Here is a 10,996-nt window from a genome sequence, read left to right on the forward strand (position 1 = left end):
AATTTTTAAGTTTTTAATCAGCTTTATTTTGTTAAATTATACACTACTTAATTACAAAATTTGAATTGATGAAAAAAAAGAAAGAAGTGATCTAATTGTACACTATCAAATTGTTACAGTACAACTCTACACCAAATATTTTTAAAAACTAAAATCTTTAAATTATGCACAAAAATTTACACATTTTTATTTATTTTATTTTCTTATACTGTACACTATCCAATTCTACACTAACTTGCATAATGAGTATTTTTAATAAATTATCTAACTCTGCATCATTAGACTGTGTTTTGTTAAATTGTACCAGTAATATTTTTTAAAGTAATAATTTTAAGCTTTACACGAAATAAAAATTTGTCAAACTGCACACTATTAAACTGTATAACGTGAAAATCCCAATATAAATATAATCGCCACTGCCTAGATTTAAATTTTTCATTGTTGTCAATTGTTACTATTCATTTAATTGCACAGGGCGACAAAATAATAAAACCTTTTGGTGCGGGAAGTATCAAAGCTATTTCTGAAATTAATAATAAAAATCGAACAAAAAAGTAATTTAAAAAAGCTGTCACTATTTTTTATGAACTGTCAAGGGGATAATATAATTGTTTAATAGAAGTATTTTCATAGAATTATTTACCAGAAATTTTTAATAAAGATTATTATTCGTTTTCATTACTTATTTTTTTGATAATAATTCTAAATAAATTAATTTCTTATTTTCTTTTTGTTTCAGGTGAGTTAAACAACACATGTTTATTGTCTAGTTTATTTCGTAAGTAAATATAGATTTAAATACCTATATAAAATTATAGATAAATAAATTATACATTATAAGGTAAAGTGCGGATAGATTATATGTACCTATTGGCCATAAACAATTTTACTGTAAAGTTCCAGCTCGCTGGTACCCCGGGGTTATTAGTAATAATAATGTAAAAATTTCAGATCAAGGATATTTAACACGTAAGAAAATATTAGCAATTATTTTCTTGTTTCAAATTAATCAGAAAAACATATTAGATCGGCATTTTACATTTTTTATAATAATTATTGTAATAAATGATAATAACTTACCGCGGGGGGCGTCTTACCCACCCAAGTGGGATATATGGCCAAATGCAGACCTTTTGTATTTTCGTTCTGATTAATTTATTATTTATTTTAGGTATTTGGTCCTTACAAATAGTAAATTATATAGTTAATGATAAATAGTAATAGTGTATAAAAATCGAATAGTCAATTAAAAATATTAATATTTGTTGAATTTAGATGTAATTTTCGAATTGGCGGGCATCTATCCGCACTTTACCCTAAGTAAAATATTCTTATCAAAGGAATAATTTCAAAATTGGGGCGGTAGCGATACTACACATTTGAACTCTACATTGATGAACTGTATACATTCGATTGTATACAGTTGAATTGTATGCAAATATGTATTATAAAAATTTATCATTGAACTGCATACATTTCAACTCTACACAAATAATTTTTAATAATTTTATTTTTTTAATATTATTGTTTGAATACAGTTAGATTCTACACTAATAAATTTGGTAAAATAATAACAAAAACTTCTACACATAGTCAGATTCTATACAGTAGAATTACATACCGCAAAATATTATTTTAGGGTAAAGTGCGGATAGATGCCCCCCAATTCGAAAATTACATCTAAATTCAACAAATATTAATATTTTTAATTGACTATTCGATTTTTACACACTATTACTATTTATCATTAACATATGTAAGGACCAAATACCTACAATAAATAATAAATTAATCAGAACGAAAATACAAAAGGTCTGTATTTGGCCATATATCCCACCTGGGTGGGTAAGACGCCCCCCGCGGTAAGTTATTATTATTTATTACAACAATTATTATAAAAAATGGAAAACGTCGATCTAATATGTTTCTCTGATTAATTTGAAACAAGAAAATAATTGAAAATATTTTCTTACATTTTAAATATCCTGGATTTTTGTAATGAGGAATTTTGTCCAGCAGTTTGAAAATTTTTGGACATTTTCATCAATCTGATATTTTTACATTATTATAACTAATAACCCCGGGGTGCCAGCGAGCTGGGACTTTACAGTAAAATTGTTATGGCCAATAGGTATAAAAAAAACTAATAATCCATAAATATAGTTTCTTTCATATTGGAGATCTGAGAAAGGGGGCATCTATCCATGGGGGGCATCTATCCGCACTTTACCCTATACGAAACGAGCATGTAATCCCCGCTTTCTCGGCGCCTTTTTGAGCGTTTTTGAGACCCAAAGTATGCCATTACTTCAAGCAGCAGTTTTACATTATTTTTTTTTCTCCTACACGGAAAAAATAAGTTCAGCAGATTTTACGAAACTAATTTCGCACTAGCGGATATTTAAGATTCCTTGACGAAGTTTTTCAAAAACCCAGAAACTTTCACTACTTTAAGCAGAACAATTTTCGAGAAACTGCAACCAGTGTTGTAATTTATAAAACAAGCTTGAATGTAGAAATGTTTCGTATTTTCTGGTGAACATTTTATCAAAAAATGGTAAAAATGTTTCGTGCAATCTAAAAACGCGTGGTTTGAGTTTCCACTTCGCTGTCTATCGTGAATTCTCGAACACAGAGTTTCGTAAAATTCTATACGGGGTGTACCAAAAGTCGCGTTATAAATAGATATGTTGAAGCTTGTCTCGTCGCGTCGGTATTAACTTGTCTGCTGTATATAGAGATAATATGTGGAAGGAAAAAGAGAACTGCTTTACCTGCTGGTAACATTTGGATAATTGTTTTCTTTTACGTATTTCACATTTCATTGTTCCAAATTCGTAACATTTTTTATGTGATTTTGTAATCCAAACTTTTAATTATTATTAATTTCTTTTAATTTACATTCCAATAAATTTTATAGTTTATCATAATATTTACCGATGACAATAAATGAACATATATATTAATTTCTCAAATTTTAATTAATTCTAATTTTTATTAGTTTTAACTGTTATTACTTCAAATTTTAGACAATTTAATATTAAAATTTTTTGAGTTTGAATTTAATTTTGAAAATTTTTTTGCAATTTATTTATAATTTAAAATTAAGAATAAAATTATTTTTTAAAAATTGAAAAATTTTATAGAGATTTTATAACCAATTATAATCAAAAAATGTTATTTTAAAAACCATAAAATATTTTGTATAACTTTTAAAAAAATGATTTTTTTTAAAAATTAATATTTAGTATATTGACATTTCTCACAAGCGCAGTTTTAATCTCCTCAGTTAGTATATAAAGAAACTCAATTCTTTCATCTACAATGCGAGTTATATTGTATGTGCGTTGCGTCAGAATTCGTTTATATGTATGCGTATTTCCGTTAAGTTTGTGTCAGAATAAAATAAGCCAATCCAAGCGAACCATTGCGTTGTAGAGTGCAGTCACATGTGTCGAACCAATCATCTATCTCCTATAGAAGTCGAGAAAAAATGGTCTTGAGAGCTCATTGGTACATTAAGAAATTCTTTTTTCTGCTTTATTCGTTTTTTTCTCCGTGAATATTTTTTTCCGTGGCGCATGCGCTTCAGGCTAAACGTTTTACAAAACTCTTGAATTAGAACGTCCAACCGATCATTTGTGAAGTCCATAGAATTTTTTTTGAGTTTTCGAGAAACGCAGTCATCATATATTACTATTGATTCTGTTTTATCTTATACTAAACTCCTCTCCGTATCCGCTATTCCAAAATTAGTTTCGTAAAATGTACTAAATTAATTTTTTCCGTGTACATGGAGAGAAAAAGTAAGCCTTTTTAGCAGAGATGTTAAAAATGGGTCTCAAAACCTATTTAAAATGCTAATACTAAATGGTACCACAAAAAGTATTTCAAATATAAAATATAAAATAGTTTTCAAAAAGTTATTTCAAATGCAAAATAGAAAATACGCATTTTCAAAATGGTTTTACAAAATAAAATGCTTTTTTTTAAATGAACTTTATTTTTACGTAACTTTTTGACTTTTCCATAAAATAAGATTGTATGCCTTATGAAACTGTTTTATATATTATTCTATTAATTTGACTTTATACAATAAACTACTTTTTTGAAAAAATTGTAAGAAAACTTTGTCAGCAATTAAATAAAATATCTCATTTTCGAATGCTTGATGTGAAATCCTATGTAAATATTGAAACTTTGAACCTGAAAATTTCCGTTTTTAGTATGTAAAAATGAATATTTTCCTATAAAGTTTGGTAAAATTTAAAAGAAAATGAATTAGCCGAAGAATCTCCTGAAGGTACTACTACACTTTAGAAGGCTCTTAAAAGACCAAATTAAAAATTTTTTTTTTTAGGTCTTTTATTATAAATATAAAAAAAAACTTTTTTGCCTATATTATAGTACATATTTGGAGAATAAAAATAATGGTTTGTTTTTAATTTTTATTTAATATCATAATCTGCAGACAGCATTCAGATCGAAACTCCAAAAAGTTAGTTGTCCAATTGCGGACAGTTTATCTCAAGATTGACAAATCGGAAACAAAACATGTCACACAGGACACGCTAACAAACAAAACGAGTTATCATTTATTAAAATCGGTTCAGTAGATTCAGAGATAAACTGTCTGCAATTTGAGAAAACGTTATTTTGAGAAAAACGCGTTTAAACTTATATATATATGTATCGTTAGTGGCCATCCATAAATTACCTAAAATTCTTTTGCAAATTGAAACCCCACCATTTTTTTTATGTCAGACACTGTTACATACATTAGCACCAATGTTTCTACTGGTCGTAACAACAAGCTGGACCCCACCATCCCCTTAAAGACTTACTTAATTTGTCCTTGACTTTTTACATTAATTGAATATTTTTTGAAAAATTTACTTTTATTTTTTACAATTGGTTATAAATACTTTAGGAGGTGTTTTCTGAAGTCATAAGGAGTTAAAAAATACAATAAAAAAAATAAAATTTTTTTAAATTCTAAAGTGTAGTAGTACCTTAAAAGAAAAAATTGCGACAATATAAAAAAAAATTTCTTGTATTTTGCATTTTCAAATACAAAATAATGAAAAAAACCATTTCAAATCAAAATGCTCACAAAATCAAAAACCATTTTGGTTTTCGGCAAATGCATTTAAAATGTAAAATGAAAATAGGCATTTTGCATTTTCTATTTTGCATTTGAAATAGATTTATTTGAAATAGTTAACATCTCTGCTTTTTAGTATGAAAATGGTTCACACTTTCCTAGCGCGAACTTTTACTACGCTTAAAGCAAGAATTCAACTGTTTTTAGTATGAGAATATTTCATAGTTAAAGAGAGTGTCAAACATACTCTTATAGAAAGAAAATAATACTCAAAAAGCGCAGTAGCGCCACGCGAGAAACGTAAGTAACACAAGCCTACTACGATTGCAAGAGATTCATGCTTTTTCGGTATGATACTCATGGAACTGACGCATGAAACTCCTCCAATCGTAGTAGGCTTTTGTACCTACGTTAATTGCTAGAATTTTCCTACTGAAATCGCGCGGGAAAGTTTCATGCATTAAACGTGCGCCTCTTCATACTATAAACGCTTACTATTTTTCACTCCGTGTAAGGACGAGAACTACTGCTTGAAGCAAAGACATGCTTTACCTGTCAAAAACGCACCGAGTAACCACGGATTACATTTTCGTTTTGTATAAAATGTCGTGTGTGCCTCGGACGCACGCATTTCTTGTCCTTGCTTGTTTACAGTACTCGGCTTCGCCTCGTACTGTAAAATCAAGCTCGGACGAGAAACTTGCGCTTTGCGTCCTCGGTGCACAATGTACTATTATTTGTTGAACTGCATACAGGTAAATTGTATACAAGATAAAATACGATTAATTGTATACAGTTGTATCGGGGGCACCGCAAAATCTTACGAATTTGAGACCGCCGTACTTTTATTTGTCTCCCCCTACGAATCGTAAATAACAGTTGAAAAACGAAACAATTTTTTCTTTTTGTAATTTTAATAGTGTACTAGCATAAATAACGCGCGCTAAAGCGCGCGTGAAGTTTCTTGTTTCACTATTAACATATATATCACAATAATGTAATTTTTACATTACATGTCACATGAAAATTAATGAAAGCGTGAATGCTAATGAGACGATAATGAAAAATATGTTCATTACATTATTTTAGACTTATTAATAATAAAAAATAAATTACATTTAATTACAATTAATTATTTATTTGGTATTTTGTTTCTAAAAGTTTTCTAGTAAAAATTAATTAATATTATTTTCATATCATTAACATTCAAAAATTCAATTATTCAGAAGAATTCTACACAAAATCACTATTTTTCTAAATTTATTCAGGGAAATCAGGAAAAAGTCAGAAAATTTTGTCAAAAGTGCTGGAATAATATTCAATTTCAAGAATTCATAAGAAAATTCTGAATGTTATTCTTGAGCATTGAAAAGATTAATTAATTAATTAAAAAATGCAATTAAAAATGAAAAAAATAATTGAATTCTATGAAATTTGTATTTAAAATTTTTTTATAAATAATATAAATAAGTAGTAAATGTCACGCCCGCCAAACAAAGTATTTAATTTATTATTATTATTATTGTCATTACTCAAAAGAAATTCGATTATCTTTACAAAATTTCAATAAAAATTCTTCGAAAAATTTATGAAAAATTACAAAAATGTTATCTTTTGAAATTATTATAGGTGACAGCTAAAAAAACGCGCGTGTAGTTTCTCCTAGTATTAATAGATAATTAATAATAATGTCTATTAACAATAAAAACTGGTACTTAATCACTTAACTACTTAATCACAAAAAATAATTTAAAAATTTCGTTAAAAATTGAAATTTACAAAATATATCACTGCTTTGCTAACTTTGCATAAAATTTCATATACAAATATATTTGTGCCTTCAAAAAATGAATTTAAAAATTTTTTGATAAAATTCTTTATCAGACTTAAATTTTAAGAAATTTTAATTATTCAATAAATTATTTATTTTTGCATTTAAATTATTGAATTCTCTAATAAAAATTTATTTCAAAATGAATTTCAGTTAAAGCTCTACATAATAATTGAATATTAAAAGCATTATAGCATGAATTTTAAGAAATAATTAAATTTTAAAATGGTTCCAAATCAAGTTCTTTAAAAATTTGTATTTTTCATACTTATAACTAACAATTCTGTAGAATTAATTATTTTAAAAAAGTTTAATTGAATTTTTTTCTGAAATTATTTGAAGTATTTATTTTTTAATTCGTATTTAGTTGAAGAATTTCTGAATAATTTAAATTTCGTAAACAAATGGATTTTAAAATTCTCAAAGAACTTTTTTCAAAAATTATTAAAAATAATTTATTCCTGTGGGAAAATAATAATGATTAAAATTTATTTAGAAAAGAAGTTATTGATGTTTTCAAATAATCTTATATTATATTAAAATGCTTCCTTCGTCCACCAAAAATTTTTCGTTCAACGTTTTCAGCAATATATGAATACTAAAAAAAAAATATATATTATATATATAATATATATATACTAGCTGTCGTACCCGTCTTCGACGGGTTTTAGTTTCTACCAATACATTTAAGTTTCTACCAATCTGGAAAATCAGGAAATAGCTAGGGAATTTAATTTGACCGGAAAAAAATAATAATTAGTTACCATTATAGCTATTTTAGTAGGAAAATATTACTATTTGAATCAGTGATTGACTTTTTGTTATCAAATTAGTTATTTTAACCAATTCAAATGCAGAGAACAATATTTATCAATTTGTAGTACTTTAATTAATGTATTAAAAAAATTAAATTTTCCATACAGTTTTTGGAGTTATAGTAGAGTCTAATTGGAACTAATTGTATCGCAAGTAGATCCTACGTTACGACTGCTAAAACCTAACATAAGACCTAAATTTTAGGCTGAAAGTAGGGCTTAAATTTTGACTCGGGTCTGTTTTCATAAATATTATACATCAATAAAAATTGAAGTAAAAAGCAATTTTTTAAAAGCGAATTAATATAATGAAACTTTTTCTTAATTTGATAGGAAAATTCCCGGTTCGGCATATTCCCAGCTTTTTACAGTTTTTCCCGTTTGGTAGATACCCAGTTAAATGTATTAGTATAAACAGAAAACTGTACGACAGCAAGTAATACAATCTATATTTATATGAACTTAAGAAACAGTATTTTCATAAAATAAGTAAATTTTTATAGCCATTTGTAGATTTATTTATGGATAAAATCAAGTAAATTTAAATTTGACAAAAAAGAGATAAACCGTGAAAAGTTTGGACAAAGCAGGGAATTTTGTTAAACAAAAATAGACACCGTGTTAACTTTTGTCTTTACATTGCTCAAAACATCTCTTAAAGTTAAATCTAGAGTTAAAATGAAAAAACGTTTTAACATGTAAGTTTTTGCCTAGTGGCATAATATGCTTGTATTGTATCACAGGTGACTTACAATTCTTGACATCCTGCGAAATCATTTTAATCATAAAAAATTTCCATTTTCAATATTTCTGAACTTCTTGAAAATATTAGATTGATTTGATAAATAATTTTGAATTGCACTATTTTGACATCAAAATATTAATCAGAGACTCCAAAAATACTACTGAATTATACTTCATATAGTAATTAGTATCGATTTTTTTAATATATTGAAAATTTTTTTATATTTCTTGTAGGATAGTATTTTTTGCAAAATTATGATAAAATCTGACTAAATAACATATAATATTCATTTTTAGAAAGTTTAAAAGCTATCCATTAAAAATTGTGAAATTTGGAAATTTTCCATTTTTCAAGTTTTTGAAAATATTTTTATATTTACATCTTAGTTGTAGAATAGTATTTTTTGAAAAATTATGCTAAAATGTGACCAAATAACATGTAATACTCAAATATAGAAAGTTTAAAAGCAATCCATAAAAAAATGTAAAATTTTGAAATTTTCGATTTTTTGAAAACATTTTTATACTTACATATTAGTTATAGGACTTTATTTTTTGCAAAGTTATGCTATAATGTGACTAAATAACATAATACTCAAGTATATAAACTTCAAAAGCAATCCATGAAAAATAAAAAATTTTGAAATTTTCGATTTTTTGAATTTTTTGAAAAAATTGAATATCTCCCGTTCTAATTAATATTTTTTAAATCTGTAAATTTATAAACCTTCCTTGGGTCAATACCTAATAACCTACCAAGTTGGACTTAAATCGATTCACATGTTTTTGTGTGATTGGGGTACAAAGTTTTTGTGACAGACAAACATACATACATACATACATACATACATACATACATACATACATACATACATACATTAAATTTTTTAAGAACATTTTTGGAATCTCTGATGTCCATAATAACTAATCATGTTAACATTTTGAAGTTTTAAGCAATGTACAGACAGACATCTGATTTTATTAATAAGGATATATATATATATTTTAAGAACATTTTTAGAATCTCTGATGTCCATAATAACTAATCATGTTAACATTTTGAAGTTTTAAGCAATGTACAGACAGACATCTGATTTTATTAATAAGGATATATATATATATATATATATATATATATTATAATATATATATATAATATTATATATATTATATATCGTCGGGTTAGCGCAATATCATACTTATTCGATAAACAAGGCAAGAACATACTTATTCAGAAAAGAGGCAAGAACATGCTTATTCAAAATATAAAGTAAAAACAAACGAATTCGCAAATTAACCTTTTTAGTCAGACTTTAAATTATCAAGAATATTATAATTTTATTTCAATAATACTTTTCATATTAGAAAAACAAAATATTAAAAAAATTATTCTCAATGGAACTAAATAAAAGCTATTATTCGTCAAACAATTGTACAAAAGTAAAATTTAAAATCTGACTAAAAAGGTTAATTTGCGAATTCGTTTGTTTTTACTTTATATTTTGAATAAGCATGTTCTTGCCTTTTTTCTGAATAAGTATGTTCTTGCTTTGTTTGTCGAATAAGTCTGATATTGCGCTAACCCGACGATATATATATAATATATATATATATATATATAATTTTCACTTAAAAATCCATTTTAAGACGATTTTAAGGGTTTTTTTTACAACCCCTTCCAAGTTTGAAAAATTGATAATGAAAGGGGTATAATATTTATACCCCTTCCAACAATACGTTAATTACTCACACATATGAATTCCTAAGAAAATTCTGAATTTTTAACGACGTTGAAGTCCACAACGTTTATCAACGAAAAAAAATATTTTTTTAAATAGAAGATTTAACTAATATAACAGTTATCAAAAGAAAAGTAACAAACACAACAGAAAGCAAATTTCAAAACTCAAAATCATATCTTCTTATATTATATTAAAGTGCTTCCTTCGTCCACCAAAAATTTTTCGTTCAACGTTTTCAGCAATATATGAATACTAAAAAAAAATATATATTATATATATATTATATATATATTATATATATATAATATATATATAATATATATTTTTTTTTAGTATTCATATATTGCTGAAAACGTTGAACGAAAAATTTTTGGTGGACGAAGGAAGCACTTTAATATAATATAAGATAAGATATATATATATATATATATATATATATATATATATATATATATGACGGGTTCCACGTTAAGTGACCCAGGTCAAAATTTTAAATGTTTGGGATCGGGTTAAAATTTTGCAGAAACAGTAGTCCTATTAGATACAATTAAAAATACCAAATATTATTAATTTATTTAAACAAATATTAAAACTGGAGGGGGTCAAAGTTTAAATTTTTGGTCTAACATGGAATATTTGAAAAATTTGTAGTTTCTTTAAAACAAAACGAAAATACGTTTTCTATTTTGTGTTTTTCTGCTGTTTTTCAACACTCTCTAATGGTGTAAACAAATGTAGAGAAAAAAAATGTTAGACCTTG

Source organism: Leptopilina heterotoma, unplaced genomic scaffold, assembly GCF_015476425.1.
Source record: "Leptopilina heterotoma isolate Lh14 unplaced genomic scaffold, ASM1547642v1 Lhet_396, whole genome shotgun sequence".
Lineage (NCBI taxonomy): Eukaryota > Metazoa > Arthropoda > Insecta > Hymenoptera > Figitidae > Leptopilina > Leptopilina heterotoma.